General features: G+C 44.0%; 1 protein-coding gene across 1 annotated transcript in view; it reads right to left on the bottom strand.

The window, feature by feature from the left end:
- Positions 1-17,864, bottom strand: part of DIAPH3 (diaphanous related formin 3) — a 502,197-nt gene that overhangs the window by 468,615 nt on the left and 15,718 nt on the right. The window lies entirely within an intron of this gene.

The following is a 17,864-nucleotide window of genomic DNA, read 5'->3' as shown; positions in this document are numbered from 1 at the left end:
TTCACACCCCTAAGTGACTTAAGTTTTGCCAGCAAAAGTGGTAGTACATACATGGCCTTAATCCTAAAAGTACAATAGCAGTAAATAATAGCGGTTAGCTCACCCAGCTCTTATTGTTCAGAGAGCTCAAAGTACATTATAGAGCTGGGTAAGAATTGTGCGTAGTACCCCAAAATTGTGCTCCCAAAATTGATGCAAATACATGTTAAGTTACTTGTCCAAGGAATAAAAGATGGAGCAAGAACACAACATTCCTGACCTCTACCCACAGCACTATTGTAAAACCAATATTTTTTGTGTATGTTTGAATTTAATAACTCTTCGGGATTGTCAAATAGGCTTAAATGGAATTTAATCAAATATCAACCAGATTAGTACAGCACTATACAAAATACAGATACATTACCACCCTTGGTGTAAGGTGAAGGGCTAGCCTCTCTCCGCCTCCTCTGTATCTGGTTGGATGCTGGCAATTTTATAATCCCCAACCTAATTTGTCAAGTTCCCTGTTTTTTATAATCCCGATTCCTTGTTGAAGAAAAAGTTGCTTTTCCGTGATTAATTTCACCATGTGTCCTTTTGGCATTTTTGTTTTACCTAATTACTTATGAATTTCTTTTTTGGCATCTTTAGGGTTACATGATTGATAGCCTAAGAGGAATTCTAATCCAGTTACTATTACTGACATCTGTGACAGCCAGCAGTTCTTACTGAGTTAGCAAACATCTTTCAATGGATTCTTATTTTACCCATTACAGAAAACATCTGCAACAAGTACCTCTTATCAAAGAACATAAATAAATATTAGGTACCCCTTATCAATCATCCAGTTTTGTTTATACCATACTTTTGCTGTATAAGGGGTCTTCCCTAGACATCTCTTTTCCCATAGACTTGAGACCAGCCATAATAAAGTAAAGCCCAATATTCAGTCACATGAAATTCTTGAATATGGGTCACATGTTAAAAACCAACATTTTGGTCTTAGAGTTCAAACATACCCTTTGCTAACAACAAAGACTTTGGAAGAACAATTAATATATGAATGAATTTAACGTACAAAAATAAAAAGAGACTAAAAGGAAGAATTAGTAGGGGAAGCAAAAGTGGATGGGAACCTGGGAGGCAGTGACCATGAGATGGTCGAGTTCAGGATCCTTACACAAGGAAGAAAGGAAAGCAGCAGAATACAGACCCTGGACTTCAGAAAAGCAGACTTTGACTCCCTCAGGGAACAGATGGGCAGGATCCCCTGGGAGAATAACAGGAAGGGCAAAGGGGTCCAGGAGAGCTGCTGTATTTTAAAGAATCTTTACTGCGGTTGCAGGAACAAACCATCCCGATGTGTAGAAAGAATAGTAAATATGACAGGCGACCAGCTTGGCTAAACAGTGAAATCCTTGCTGATCTTAAACACAAAAAAGAAGCTTACAAAAAGTGGAAGATTGGACAAATGACCAGGGAGGAGTATAAAAATATTGCTCAGGCGTGCAGGAATGAAATCAGGAAGGCCAAATCACACTTGGAGTTGCAGTTAGCAAGAGATGTTAAAAGTAACAAGAAGGGTTTCTTCAGGTATGTTAGCAACAAGAAGAAAGTCACGGAAAGTGTGGGCCCCTTACTGAATGAGGGAGGCAACTTAGTGACCGAGGATGTGGAAAAAGCTAATGTACTCAATGATTTTTTTGCCTCTGTCTTCACCAACAAGGTCAGCTCCCAGATTGCCGCACTGGGCAGTACAGTATGGGGAGAAGGTGACCAGCCCTCTGTGGAGAAAGAAGTGGTATGGGACTATTTAGAAAAACGACGTGCACAAGTCCATGGGGCCGGATGCGCTGCATCCAAGGGTGCTAAAGGAGTTGGCGGGTGAGATTGCAGAGCCATTAGCCATTATTTTTGAAAACTCATGGTGATCGAGGGAGGTCCCAGATGACTGGAAAAAGGCTAATGTAGTGCCCATCTTTAAAAAAGGGAAGAAGGAGGATCCGGGGAACTACAGGCCAGTCAGCCTCACCTCAGTCCCTGGAAAAATCATGGAGCAGGTCCTCAAGGAATCAATTATGAAACACTTAGAGGAGAGGAAAGTGATCAGGAACAGTCAGCATGGATTCACGAAGGGGAAGTCGTGCCTGACTAACCTAATTGCCTTCTATGATGAGATAACTGGCTCTGTGGATGAGGGGAAAGCAGTGGATGTGTTATTCCTTGACTTTAGCAAAGCTTTTGATACGGTCTCCCACAGTATTCTTGCCGCCAAGTTAAAGAAGTATGGGCTGGATGAACGGACTGTAAGGTGGATAGAAAGCTGGCTAGATCGTCGGGCTCAACGGGTAGTGATCAATGGCTCCATATCTAGTTGACAGCCCGTTTCAAGCAGAGTGCCCCAAGGGTCGGTCCTGGGGACGGTTTTGTTTAATATCTTTATTAATGATCTGGAGGATGGTGTGGACTGCACTCTCAGCAAGTTTGCAGATGACACTAAACTAGGAGGCGTGGTAGATACACTAGAGGGTAGGGATCGGATACAGAGGGACCTAGACAAATTAGAGGATTGGGCCAAAAAAAAAAACTTGATGAGGTTCAACAAGGACAAGTGCAGAGTCCTGCACTTAGGACGGAAGAATCCCATGCACTGCTACAGACTAGGGACCGAATGGCTAGGTTGCAGTTCTGCAGAAAAGGACCTAGGGGTCACAGTGGACGAGAAGCTGGATATGAGTCAACAGTGTGCTCTTGTTGCCAAGAAGGCTAACGGCATTTTGGGCTGTATAAGTAGGGGCATTGCCAGCAGATTGAGGAACGTGATCATTGCCCTTTATTCGACATTGGTGAGGCCTCATCTGGAATACTGTGTCCAGTTTTGGGCCCCACACTACAAGAAGGATGTGGAAAAATTGGAAAGAGTCCAGCGGAAGGCAACAAAAATGATTAGGGGTCTGGAGCACATGACTTATGAGGAGAGGCTGAGGGAACTGGGATTGTTTAGTCTCCAGAAGAGAAGAATGAGGGGGGATTTGATAGCAGCCTTCAACTACCTGAAGGGGGGTTCCAAAGAGGATGGAGCTCGGCTGTTCTCAGTGGTGGCAGATGACAGAACAAGGAGCAATGATCTCAAGTTGCAGTGGGGGAGGTCCAGGTTGGATATTAGGAAACACTATTTCACTAGGAGGGTGGTGAAACACTGGAATGCGTTACCTAGGGAGGTGGTGGAGTCTCCTTCCTTGGAGGTTTTTAAGGCCCGGCTTGACAAAGCCCTGGCTGGGATGATTTAGTTGGGAATTGGTCCTGCTTTGAGCAGGGGGTTGGACTAGATGACCTTCTGAAGTCCCTTCCAACCCTGATATTCTATGATTCTATGATAAATATTAAACTAACAATTGCAAAAACTTATTGAAAAAGCTGGGTTTTTTTTTTTAAATAGACTCTTATTTGCTTCTTATGAAGGAAATTACAATTCATAACAGACATGATTTTGATGTTCTAGAACTCTTCCTAATAAGATGCCGCTTTTTTTTATTTAATATTTAAAACAACATTGTAACTTTTTTTTTTAATTTAAGCTTGTTAGGATACTTCACAGTATTAATGTTGCCATTCTAAAAATACTGCACTATTGTCTATTAAAGCGACTTAGTAAATTTCTTCTCTGTACTTACTGCATAAAAGATAGCGTTCATTAAAACATAAGAAAGTCAATAGCTTCGTATTGTTAAGAATTGCTTCAAGAGTTTATTTCCATTTCTTCGCCTTCCTGAGCTCTCTGAGCATGTCACAACATCTTACTTCCTTATCAAGTAATAACAGAATTTCCCACCCTACCACACTGATTACTTTACTTTACCCTTATTTTACTATCTGCTATCCCCACAACTTTGCATGGCAAAGAACACTTATCAGTTTTGTAGTCATCCCTACACTTGGCATTTCCAACACTTCAGATTGGACAGCACAGAGGAGTAGATCTAGAAGTGCAGAATCAGCTTGCACAATCCCGTAAGTCAGAAGCTTGTCTTAGTCACAGGTTTGACTGAGCCTTCAAGACTGGACACACAGTCAAGGAGAATCAAAAATACAAGCAACTGAAAGTAATACTTCCTAATTCAGACTTTTGCTGTTTGGTAAGCAACAGATTATATTAGCCTAGCCCAAATCAGCTAGGCACCTTCCCTTAGTTTTTGTTACTGCAAGAATGCTGTTTTAAAAAGTATCTGAACTTTCTTAAGCCTTACTAAACCAAACCTTTAGTCCAAATATTTTGTACCATGTATACCTACATGAAAGCTTGAGTCATACATATTAGATTAGAGCCAATTACTTCTATATTTCTTATTATAAACAAACAGACTATTATGTGATATGTCCCTTAGCCTCTATGTAGCTTAAAAAAGTATCGTCATTAAGATATACTATTAAGAGCAAGTAGAATAACAAATGGAAGCTTGAAGTCTGTACCTGTTTTGTGTTTTCACAATTATGGAAGACAACCCTGCCGATTGCCATGATCCCAGCTATTAATATGTTGCAACAAACTAACAGTTATTATAATCCAACTTTAGGAATTCATGTTTTATAGCAAGTATTTAAAATATGTATCCTATCAGGTACTACACATGGGGATGATATACAAAAGTACTCCAATTAAAAGAAAACACAAACAAAAGAGACAGCACAAACTTATACTAAGCTAAAAAACTCCATTTAACTGTAGCTCATATTAGAAAAAAGTAATTTTTAGCTTCATTGAGTTCCGCTTCATGAATTACAGATTCATCCCTTGATGACCTTTAGTATTGTATGTGTACACACACAGAGTACTCAAGGTCATCAAGTGATTAATCTTTGTATGTGTGTATATATGCATTACAGGAAAAAAAAATGGTTTCTTGTCTTAACTGTAGTTTGAGAAGTTTTGTCCACACAGATCCCACACTAGATGTGTGTGCGCCTCATGCATGTGATATCAGATTCTTTTTAGCCAGCAGCAACCGTTGGAGAAGACAAAGTCTGTGGTGGCCCAATTGCCTCCCAGTTCCTTCACAATGGTAAAGGACTCCACATTAGTGTATGGTGGGCAGGCTGTGGGATCCATGTGGACAAAACCTCTCTAACCAGTTACTTTATACTAAATCATTTTTTCTTTGAATACTTATGCACACAGATCCCACTTTAGGTAACAGGCAAGCAGTTCTTTGTCTTCAATAGTGGGGAGAAGTCTAAATGACTATAAAAGACTCCACTGCCAAATTGTGCATTAGATTTAGAAGCTGTCAAGAGAATAATAATGTAAAAACATATCTATCGAATTCCAAGTAGCAGCTCTACAGATATCTAAAATAACTACAGATATGTATCTCAGAAAGACAGAGGAGGCTGCCTTGAATCCTTGTAGAATGCCATCTGACACCCATTTTTAAGATTCTCTGTTGAAAGCTTTTCCCCTAAATTTATCCCCAAAAGGTACCAACAGTATTGATAATTGAGACACATCCAGGATGAATCACTACTACCTACTTACAGAGTAAGCGAGTCTTGACTGTGTCCACCAGGGTAAAACTCTCCCTGAACTACCTACTGCAGGCAACACAAGCACTCCACTCCAGGGTGTCATAAGCCCCACTCTTCCCCAGGGCAGGCTAGCAATTTACACTCCTCACTTTGTTATACTCTAGCGCCCAGTCCCTTGTCTTCTGGACACCCGCAATGTATTCTGATCCACGGACTACATGGATGCAGTACACCTCGTTCAACACTTTCCTTAGCACAAGGCACTTAGACATATTTATAAGAAGAACTGAAGTTTAACATAGCTTGAGCTAAAGATTCAAATAAAAAGAAGTTTAAGGATTTGTAAACATAAAATTGCAGGTAAAAGCATAACAATTTATAGTCTGTACTTATTAACAAGTTATCTTCCTGTATAATAAGGTTTTTCTCACCCAACCGTCAGTTCATGTAGTGCTTGTCCAATCCAGAGAGCTGGGATCCGCTTTTCATGACACTGATGTTGGCAGATCTCCTCCATAATGGAGAATATTTTGTGCTATTTTTCCTTCTCTTATACGGCCCCAGACTTTTGTCTCATGTCATGATCAGCTGTTTCATTAACTTCAGCTTTGTCTTAAGTTTGTTCTTAAGTAGAGACCACACATGACCATCCCCACCCTTCAATGAAGTATCAAGAAACTAATCAGATACAGATGTAGTATGCCTGCCTGGCAATGTCATCTTGTCTGGTAATGCCTGTGTCACAGGATTGGCAGAAGAGTTTTGTCTTATTGAGGTAATACAAGATAACTTTTGTCCAGCTTGTCCTCGTCCATCCCGCCACGAATGCAAGTCGACACCACACCATTCCGTTTTATTGCAAGCAGGTTCTTTCATTTCTGGTCACAGAATTTTGTCATGGGATTGGCCCAGCACATTTTCTGTCTGCCCTGCGGTCGCTTGTGGTCTCTGGGGATCTAGTCACAGATGCGGTTGTCCACCTATTGTCTTGCTTGCAAACTACATAACCCGCCCATCTCCGTTTTGCGTCATAAATCACCTGCATTACATCCGTCACTTCTGTATGCCTTCTGATCTCCTCATTCGGTATGTGATCATGGAGCAATATCTTACACATTTGCCTTTCCATTGCTCTCTGGATGACAGCGAATTTTTCTTCCTTTGCTTTTGTCATTGACCAGCTTTCCACCCTGTATATCATTGCTGGCAGAACAGTGGGGTTAAACAGTACTTTCATTTTCTTCTTTTTGTCTCCATTACAGACATCTTTATTTTGTTGAAACTTTCCCACCCCGCCTTTCTCCAAAGCATCCTTGGTTTTGGCTCTGAGTGTTATCGTCTCTATACCAGTACTTGAACCGGAACAAGGTTTGGAATATGACCTGTTGGTCAATCTTTCTCATGAACCAAATAAATAAGTGTATCTGAGTTTTGTAAAATTGGCCTCTTTCCAATACACTGCAGCTTATCTTTCTCCTTGTAGTATTGCACTGTTGGTAAAGAGGTATTTCCTGCAACAAAGGCAGGTGACCAGATCTGAGAAACATTGTTTCCTCCACGAGGTCAAGGCTATCAGAAAAAACCTTGAACCTCTCCTTTGAGACTTTTGTAAAATTTCTGGACACTGTGGCAACAGTGAGGGAAAAAAAATCAGGGCATGAACTTTCATTCTCATAAGTGATAACCTCATTGGATTGTGCCTTTTAACTTCTACAAATTGCCCCTTGAAGGAAAGACTACAGATTCCAGTATACATCTGTATCCCTAAATATATTCTAGATCAATAGATGTATACTAGATCAGGTTACTATCAACTTCCTGATTTATGACAAACATACTCCTGCGGATGTTCTTAAATGGGGATATTCATTAGTTAAAGAAAGGGGTACACTTGTAGCCCTTTCCTGTCAAGAGATACTATAAAGGTCACTTGTTCTTTCATAGAAACCCTCCACAGGTTGTTACTATCCTAAAGGGATATTATCCTAAAGGGCTAAGATGTGCATTGGAAAAGTATTCCACTACAGGCAAAGCACACAAGCCTTCTGTCGGATTATTTTACAGAGATGTGCAGGTAAGCTTCCTTCAGATCAGTAGAAAAATCTGCTTGAGATATTGCAGCGCAAGTGGTGGTGTGATAATCTGGCCTACAAATTTACCCTTACAGTAAACAACTGTAAAAAGTGAGTGAATGTTCATAACGAGTCACAATTCCCATCAACATTTTATTGTTGAAGACAATATTTGCATGGAGGGGAGAGAGGCGGGAAGAGGAGGATAGAAAGACTGAAGTCTGGGAGGTGGGGAATAGAAAAACTGAATTAGTCCAAACAAAAAGGCTTGCTGATCTAATTCAAGAACTATGTTAAGATCATACCAGGTGAACAACAGTGAGACCAGAAAAATATCAATGAACCAAAATTGGTGCGTCAGAAGTTAAGCCTAATTGGTGGACAAAATTATGAGGGGAAGGGCCATTACACCCCATCATTTTTTTTAAGAGACCCCAAAAAAACAACTAGGTGCAGTGGAAGCTGGCCAGAAAAAACACTGACTGACAAGGGGGAAGCTAGCTACCATAATGCTGGCTAAAGAAGGGGAAGGAGCAAGCTTCATAATTATGGCTGCCTCACCCACCAACTCCTGGGATACCAGGCCTTCTTCATTCTAATCCTGAAAGACATCCTGACCAGAAAGAGGGAGCCAGAGGACATCACCACCGACAGCAGCTCTGGTGAAATCCCAAACACCACCTGGGATGTGACACTCTCACACTCTGCTGCGTGTTCTTTTCCTTCCCCACCTTATTTCTTCTCTTTTTCTATTTCCCTCCTTTTTCCTAAAGTCTAATAAGAATCTAATTTAGTCAGCCAAGACACTCCCGTAAACCCTGTGACCAAAAAGAGGCAGTTAAATCTAACGCCTTACACAAGCTGATGCTGTTATGAGTTTGCCATGTGCTGTGCCTATGTTTCTCTAGCAATGTGGTTTCAAGTCAGAGTCAACATTAGACAGAAACGTCATTTTCTATGTTCATTGTTCTTTTCTTTCCCCTTTTTGTGGGTGTTCATCTTGTTTTGTCTTCTAGGAAAGAAATTTGGACTTGAAAAACAAACAGCTCCACCCAGTCTTAACTAATTTCTCTTGCCCAAAAGAATAGCTACTCTCTAAGATACAATCAAACATGGAAGAGTTTCCCTTCTAAAGACTCTCTGCAGCTAGAGAAAGAGAACAAGGGATGTAGTTAAAGTGAAAGCCTCATTTAATACTTTCCATTTCAAAATGTTTTAAATTGTTTTTTTGTTTTTGTTTTTTTTTTTTAAAGACTTAAATATTAATCTCTACTGGTGCAGATGCATTTCAATTGGGAGGGTGAGAGGAAGGAGTTACATTTTAGTAATACACAAACCAAGTAGTGTAGACGCAGTGCTCTATCAGTATCACATCAACTTGGAAAACCTTTAGTGAGATGACATACCATATGATCAATCAAGAATAGATGTTTTACCTTACTTGACAGCAACTAATCAGGTGTGATAGAAAAATGAAGATAGGTAACAGTTTTTCCTCAAGAATTCTATGTTTTCTTAATTGTTGTTCTTAGAGATGTGTTGCTCATGTCCATTTCATTCTAGGTGTGTGTGTGCCCACGTGCACAGTTGGAGATTTTCACCTTAGCAGTATCCATAATGTCAGCTGTAGCTCCCCCTTAAGTGCTGCCATGATCATGCGTTGGTATATTAGGCACTGCTGACCCTCGCCCTCTCATTACCTTCTTGCCGGCAACTCCGACAGAGGGGTAGAGGGTGGGTAATTGAAGGGACATAAGGAACACCTCTCGAACAGCAACAGTTACGAAAAGGTAGTTAACAGTTTTTTCTTCTAATGCTTGCTCACGTCAATTCCATTTTAGGTGACTAACAAGCACTATGCTCGGAGGTGGGTTCAGAGTTCACAGTCTAGTGGCTTGCAGTACTGCTCTACCGAAGCCAGCATCATTCCGGAACTGCTGGGTAAGTGCATAATGGGATGTGAACATGTGAACAGATGAAGAAATGGCCGCCCTACAGATGTCCTGGATAGGCACTTGGGCTAGAAAAGCTGCTGAGGCGGCTTGCGCCCTGATTGAATGGGCGGTTACGATCATCGAAGGTGGCACCTTTGCCAGATTGCAGCAGCAGCAGCGAATGCAGGCAGTGATCCAAGAAGAAATTCTTTGAGCAGACACTGGATGACCTGTCATCGTGTCAGCCACCGCAATGAACAATTGTGTCGACTTGCGGAATGGCTTGGTCCTTTCAATGTAAAAAAGCTAGCGCTTTCCTGACATCTAGGGAATGCAATCTACACTCCCCCTCCAACTTATGCAACTTTGCAAAAAAAAAAAAAAAAAAAGACAGGAAAGTATATGTACTCGCCCATATGAAACTGCGAGACCACCTTAGGCAGGAAAACCGGGTGCAGCCATAACGGGACCTTATCTTTGTAGAAGACCGTATAGGGTGGCTCCGAGGTAAGCACCCTTATCTCAGAGATCCAGCGGACTGATGTTGTTGTTAGTTCCAATATGACCTTCCAGAACAGGAGGAGGAGAGAGCAGGAAACCAGAGGCTTGAAGGGGGGGTTCCATAAGCCATAACAGCACAAGATTCAGGTTCCATGGGTGAACGGGGTCCCTGACATGAGGGTAAACACACTCGAGGCCTTTGAGGAAACTAGCAGTCATGTTCTGGGAGAAAACTGACCTACCCTTGAGCAGTGGACGGAAGACCAAAATAACAGCCAAGTGGACCTTGATAGATGAAAGGGACAGGCTTTGGAACTTGAGATACAGAACGTAGTCCAGGATCAACTGCAGTGAGGCCCGCTCAGGTCAGATACCCTTATCTGAGGTCCAACCAGAAGCTACACCTCATGAACACCGCAGAGGTGACTACCCTTGCCGCCAAGCCCGTAGTGTCCCAGGCCATCTGGAGGGCGCCTCTTGCCACTACTTCGTTCTTTTCCACCAAGGTGGTGAATTCCTAGGCTCAGTCCTGTGGGAGGCCCTCCTTGAACTTGCTGATGGAGTCCCACAGGTTCAAGTTGTACCTGCCTACCAGGGCCTGATGGTAGAAATTACAGGCTGGCTGTCGAATAAATTTTCCTGCCATAAAGTCCAGCCTCTTAGCATCTATTTTTTGTTGTGCCATTCGCCTGGCCCTTTCATTGACAGCAGACACAACCAGGGATCTCACTGGAGGGTGGGTAACAGGTACTCAAATCTCTTTGCGAGGATATAGTACTTCTCTTTCACCTTCTTGGAGGTAGGCAGAATAGAAGAGGGGGTCTTCGACAGAGACTTGGCAATTTTAAGGACCCCTGGGTGGACAGGCAACATGACCCATGCCAGGGTGAAGGAAGGTATGACATTCAAGAGGTTGGACTCCTCTGCTAGCTCCTCAACCGCCAAGTTCAGGTTGGGAGCCACCCTTCTGAGCAGGGCCTAGGGCTCCTTGAAGTAGTCCAGGGGGCGGCACTGCTCGTTTGCGAGGGGCCCACCACTGCTTTGTCCAAAGACAACTGCGCAGCAGGGGGAGGGGCAGCTTCCCCTTGCTTGTCCGGGGATGGTTCCTTGGGCATCGGGGCCCATTCTGTTGCTCCCATGACGCATTCAGCACCATGCTCCAACTCTGGTACCAGCTGTGCCAGGGGCAGCTTGTCCACTGTGGCCTCGAAGGAACAGTGGGAGTATAGGATTGGCATTACAGGTACACCCCACAGGTTCAAGTACTGCCACTGAGTGGGTCATTGCCCCTGCCTCCACGCCAGTCTCAAGTTTTATAGATGAGGGGCTGAACTCCCCTTCAGGCTTGGACCATTGCCCTTCCGGTGACCAGGGCAGAGCCATAGATGCCTGAGACTGCCATGATGATGGGGAACGGACGCCTGCAGTCTGGAGATGCTCCGCTGCTTTACGGGGGTGGTCCCATAACCGGCTCGCCCATAGATACCGGGGCCTTGGCCAGCTCCGTCACCTGGCTTGGTGTCCAAAGTGCCTGTCGACCTACTTGCTCTTTGGCCACCAGGACCACTTCAGGCCCTGCTTGTCCCAGGAGTCAGAGGTGGGTCCCTGACTGGACTAGGGCTCCAACTGCAGCGGTATCCCCAACAGCTCCGGAGCGGGCACATGGCCTGACAGGTCTTTTGCCCGAACCCCACTTTTTCCTGTAATGCTGGTGGGCCCATCAACTTCGACAGCTTCTTAGGCACCGAGGTGCGGGAACAGTGACAGATGGATTCCGGTGCCAATGGTGCACTGCGCACCAGTGCTGAGGTGCCAGGCGTGGAGTCCGATTGAGAAGGCTCTGAGGTAGTACAAAGCGCAGCCTCCATGAGGAGGGCCCTCAAGCAGATATCCCGCTTCTTCTGAGTTCAAGAGCAAACATTTTTACAGATCCTGCACTTATTGTTTCTGTGGGACTCCCCCAAACACTCTAAACAGCTCTCATGGGGTCACTAATGGGCATTGGCTGGTTGCACGATGAACATGGCTTAAAGCCTGGGGAACGGGGCAGGCCCCAGTCCGAAGCAAAGTCCCAGCCAGAACTCTAACTCCTAAATTACTACTCTAACAGTTAACTTAAATGTCTAACTCAGTACCTATCAACTGACGACAAAACAATGGACTGTAATAACCGCTAACGCTCTTGCGATGCAAAACAAGGCGCTCCAACCAACGCATAAGCGTGGCACTCAAGCGGGCACTACAGCCGACCCTACAGCTACAGCAAACGTCTCCGATGACTGTGCACGTGGGCTCACACACACCTAGAATGGAATTGATGGGAGCAAGCACTTGAAGAACAACTCTGGAGCATAAAGATCAAGTGCAGCCATTTCCAGAATGTATATAATATCTTGCATCCTGAACCTTGCTTCAGGCATTAATAGAAGGAACTATCAATCCTCATTTGCTATCTTTTCAGGGACCACAAAGAACCCAGAGAAAATCCCTGAATGATATTCTGAGCAGCTTTAGTCCCAGGTCCACCATATGAACTTTTTTTTTTTATTTTTTAAATACAAGTTTGCCAGCACACAAAAAAAGAGTCTCTTAAAATTCTGTAAGAGTACTCTTTTCATATGACATTTGTTAGAGTGGAAGCAATTTGAGATAGAAAGTATTTAGCTTCCCCACTAAACTGGAAAGTTTACATTATCTTGTGTCAGATATCTATATTGGCATCTGCTCTGCAAAGTTGCAAAAACATTTTCCCCATCGTTATAGTTGGTGGACAAACTGGCTGGAAAGACTGCTTATTAAATGTATTCTGAGAAATTCTGAAAGCTTATCTGTAATTCCTCACAAGGATGTTTTTCATTCCACAGAGAAGAAATTTGTTTAGTTCGGATGAATCTCTGAGAGTCTTCCGAGGGATGACCCAGATAACTTAATCCTATTGAAAGCATCTTGAAAGTAACCTCCTTATGCAATACTTATGCCAACAGAAAAGGTTAAGTGCTGGTAACTGATCTGGACCAAAAAAGGCAGCTTTAGCCAATTACACAAGACACTAATTTGTAGCCAATTTGTGGGAGGTACTTCTGGAACTATAATGCAGCAGTAAAAATGAGCAAAATTCATTTAGCAGATTCCCTTTTTTATCTGAGGTTTCCTTCCATTTAGAATTTAATGAACTAGCTTATATGTTAGCCTCTTCTCCTAAGTGGAAATATTGAAGTTAAGATCTAAATTTTTGCTTCAAGAGGATTAAGGAATTTGGGAGAAATCCCTAGCTTTACTGACCTCAGAGAGGAAAGAACAGAAAGGGAACAAACGTTTTCAAGGTCCCTATTGACTAGCATACAGCTGAAATAGTACCACTTCAGGACGCAGCAAAATTAGTGATTTTGAAAATCAATTGCCTCCACAGCTCCTAGCTACTGACCAGTATCATAGACACGAACCAACAACGAAGTCCTCCTCCAAAGACTTAGGAAGCTAAGCAAAGGCATTGGCTGGGAACATAGCATTGTTCTGATACACACTGTGTGAATAATAGGCACCTGCTACAGTGACTTAAAAAGTTAAACCACACTTGAGACACGTCTTCCTTATTACTAACCTTTTAAATCAAAAATTACAACCATTTGGTTGATCAATTCATAAAAGCAGACTGGACTATCAACCGCTGAGCCACTCTACTTGGTTCTGTGGATAACCACCCAGTGGAAGGATAGACTAGGCTCCTCTAGCAAGTGCATTGGAAAGATTCAGTAGTACAAGATTTTCAGGCTGATATCCTGCCTGATTCCAGCAAACTTGATAGATTTACCTAAACTGGCGGGGTGGAAGTACTAAACTACTCTGATAGGCGAGGAACACAAATAAAGCTTAGTAGAGCGACAAACTGGGCTAGGTCAAACTTAGGAAGCTGGTAGGCATAGCAGATTTAGCACATCTATAGGTTATCCTAGGATTGATTATGTTACAGTTGCCAAAAATCCAATTTCAGATTTCCAGCAGTGTGAGAATAAATTATATTTTGAAGCTCTAGAAACAAAAGACCAGGAATTAATTCAGGAAAGCTCTATGTCCCGTGTTATGTAGGACCTCAGACTAAAAGATCACATTGGTATCTTATGGCCTTAAAAACAAAAACTTGCAGCTGCAGGCTGATGAATACCTTAAACCACTTGTGTTCAGAGCTAACCAACAGCAATAATTAGACCTCTGGATTATTGTTTATGAGACGCTGTAGCAAGGTTGAGACTCACCAGCACGGCACCTCCTGCTGGTCGTCGAGGGAATTAGCTCTTCCCAGCCCAGAGTGCCCTCTGCAGGCCGGTGTCTCGCCTGCCGCTGGCCCCATATCCTTCCCAGACCCCAGTGCCCTTTGCCCACGGGTTCTGCCCACCACAGTACCCCCTCACTCTGGGTCTCCTCTCCCAGGGGAACCCCCAAATCCCACCTTGCCTCACTGGCTACTACCAGTCTCCATTTAGTCCCCGCTCACTGGGGCAGACGGCAGTCTGTAAACCACTCATCATGGGAAAGGGGGGGTTGGACCAGCTGCCTCTGCCTATTCCAGGGCTGCCCCTCTACAGCCCTAGTACCCTTTTGTGGGCCCTTAACTCAGCCTGCAGCCTGGGGCTTTGCTAGGCTGGAGCTCCCCAGCTACCTCTGTCCTTGAGCTCCTGGCTCACAGCCCTTTTATAGGGCCAGCTGTGGCCTGACTGGGGCGTGGCCTCAGCTGTGGCTGATTCCCCAGTCAGCCTTTCCCCAGCCACAGCCCTCTCCACAGCTGCTTTTAACCCCTCCTGGCAGGAGCGGGGTGACCGCCCCACTACAGAAGCAAATCAGCACTGGACACTAGGCAACAGGTCATTTAGTTTCCATCGATGAATACAAATATTTAAGCAAGCACATGCTCACTAGTATATTAACTTGAGTCCCTGACCCAAGGGGCTTACAAGTCACATACAGAATAATTCTGGACAAAATGCATAAGTTGCAAAAAACGTTGACTGATTTCCAGGTATGGGGCTGGAAAGAAGTTTTCCACCAGGTCAAATTGGCAGGGACCTTGAGATTTTTTGCCTTCCTTTGCAGCATGGAGTGTGCTGGGATAATTTGGGCATATCTCACTTAATTCCCTGCCATTACTAGGGTCTCAAGCAGTGATGGTACCTTGATCTCTTATGTTCTCTGCCAGGCCACACAACAGTTTAGTCTCCTCAGGAATGAAATGCTTTAGTCTAATCGAAGTTATTGGGTTCAGTGAGGTATCTGGATTAAATTTAATGGCTAGTGATATTCTCGTGATCAGACTAGATGACAATGTTCACTTCTGGCCTTGAATTCTTGTTAATCCTTCATGACGAAAGATGATGCTGACAATGGTATTACGTCTTAAACTATATGAAACTAAGGCCTGGCCTACACTACAGGCATAGGTTGCGTGAAGTCGACCTAATTACATATGCATCTACTCTACCAGGTCCCTTCCACCAATCTAAGTGGCCTGTAAAGTCGACTTCTGTACTCCACCTCCATAAGAGGCATAGAGCTTCGGTTAATCCCCCACACTGGGAGAGAGGCTTTCCCAGATTAGAAAGCAGAAAAAGAGGACTCGGGATGACATTTTTACCAAGATAATCAACACCTCTGGGACAGCCAAGGCTGAGCTCAGAACATGGAGAATTTCTCTCCCCGAGAAACTAAACATGGACAGCAGAAGTGCATACCAGGAGCAGCAGTGTGCCACACAGGAGGAGATGCTGTGGATTATGAGGGCCAATCAGACATGTTGGAGCGTCTGGTTGAGCTTCAAGAAAGGCAATACAACTCTAGACTCCTTGCAGCCAAGAAAACAGATCAAGAAAAATATGCTCTTTATTTATTCATTCAACACATGGTTGGTTGGTTCATTTTACAGAGGAGGGGGAAAAAAAGTAATAGGGAGATTGGTTTGGGAAGGAACAATGCAGGTAAGCTTCACACGTTACTGTGGCTCATTGCTGAAATGGGTTTTCAAAGCCTCACAGAGACGCAGAGCCAATCTCTTATTAACGTGGTATCTGTCTGCTCAAAATCAGCTGCCAAGCAATTGGCCTCAACCACCCACCCCGGGGAAAACTTTTCTCCCTTTGTTTCACAGATATTATGCAGCACACAGCAGGCAGCAATAACTATGTGAATACTGCTTTCTCTGAGGTCTAACCTACTAGGCAAACAGAGCCAGCAACCTGTTGGTGTCACTAGGCATAGCTACCAGGTAACTTGGGTGAGTGGAAGGCCATAAGTGCAGATGAAACTCCTGCGCTCTGGGTCTAGGTGAGCCACAATAACTCCATCTTGTGAACTCTCACCTACTTCCATGCTAACTGCTTACATGCTGTAGCAGAAATGTAATGGTCAGCTTTTCTAGCAAAACTTGTCGGGGAAAGGGGGAGGGAGAAGCCTCTACGTCTTAGCCTGCGAAGGCCGAAGATAAGCAGACGAGTGGGAACTGTTCTAATAAGCCACAATGTGTGTCTGCTGTAACTGCTCGAGAAGGGAGGGGTAGGAGGGGTAAAAGGAAGTAACAGAACAAAGGCTTGCACAAAAACAGCTTGGAATATAAAATGGGACACTTGCTTGTATTTGCTGTGCTTGATTTGAGACATGCTGGTCTCCTAGTGCCTATTCAGAGCTCTTGAATAAATTTGGTTTGCTTCTCCACCCCTGGTGTCTTCATTGGTGCAAATCACACCAGGCAACGAACCCCGTTGTTGCCCCCTCGGGCCCTTTTGGGCCGGCAACAAAGCTTTTAAACGTCCAAAGGCACATTCCACCACCATTCTGCACTTGCTCCTCCTATTGTTGAACCACTCCTTACTGCTGTCCAGTCAACCAGTGTATGGCTTCATGAGCCATGGGAACAAAGGATAGGCTGGGACTCCCAGGATCACAATTGGCATTTCAACATCAACAATAGTTATTTTCTGGTCTGAAAAGAAAGTTCCTGCTTGCAGCTTTCTGAAGAGACTTGAGTTACTGAAGATGCGCACATCACACATCTTTCCTCACCATCCGACATTGATATCAGTGAAACTACCTCTGATCCACCAGCTCTTGCAGCACCATTGAAAAGTATCCCTTTCAGCTTATGTACTCTTTGGTAAGGTGTTCTGGTGCCAAAATAGGGATATGGATGCCATTTATCGCCCCACTACAGTTAGGGAGCCCCATTGCAGCAAAACCATCCACTGTGATTGCCCAGAATCACTACCCTTCTTAGCAGAAGTCAATTAATGGCCCTGCAAACTTGGATCACAACAACTTCCACAGTGCATTTACCAACTCCGAATTGATTCCCCGCTGACCAGTAACTGTCTGGCATTGCAAGCTTCCATGGAGCGATAGCCACTTGCTTCTCCACTGTCAAAGCAGCTGTCATTTTAGTACTTCTGCACTTCAGGGCTGAGAAAAGCTCTGCACAAAAAGTTCCTGGAAAGTGTCTTCTACATTTGAAAGTTCTGCAGCCATTGCTCGTCATCCCATAGCTGCACAACCATGCAATCCTAGTCAGTGCTTGTTTCCCTGGACCAGAAACGGCGCTCAACTATGTTCACCTGATGTGCAACTGCCACCAGCAACTGCAAACTGTTTCGCTCTATGGCTTGCAGAAGGGCTGGTTGTGCGACATTGCAATGTTCCGCGTGGCAGCTCCTGTCTCAGCTTCAGGAATACTGCAGGTTAGGGGGATCAGGTGTTTGTAATGCTAACACAAGTGCACAACTGAGCAGGGTCCATGTTGCTCGGGCTATGGGATATGCGCAGCTAAGCCGCCGTATAGATCAGGGAAAGGAGGGAGGAAAGTGCATCCTGGGAG

This window comes from Malaclemys terrapin, chromosome 1 (genome assembly GCF_027887155.1).
Source record: "Malaclemys terrapin pileata isolate rMalTer1 chromosome 1, rMalTer1.hap1, whole genome shotgun sequence".
In the NCBI taxonomy this organism is placed as follows: Eukaryota; Metazoa; Chordata; order Testudines; family Emydidae; genus Malaclemys; species Malaclemys terrapin.
This window is presented reverse-complemented; position numbering and strand designations above follow the sequence as displayed.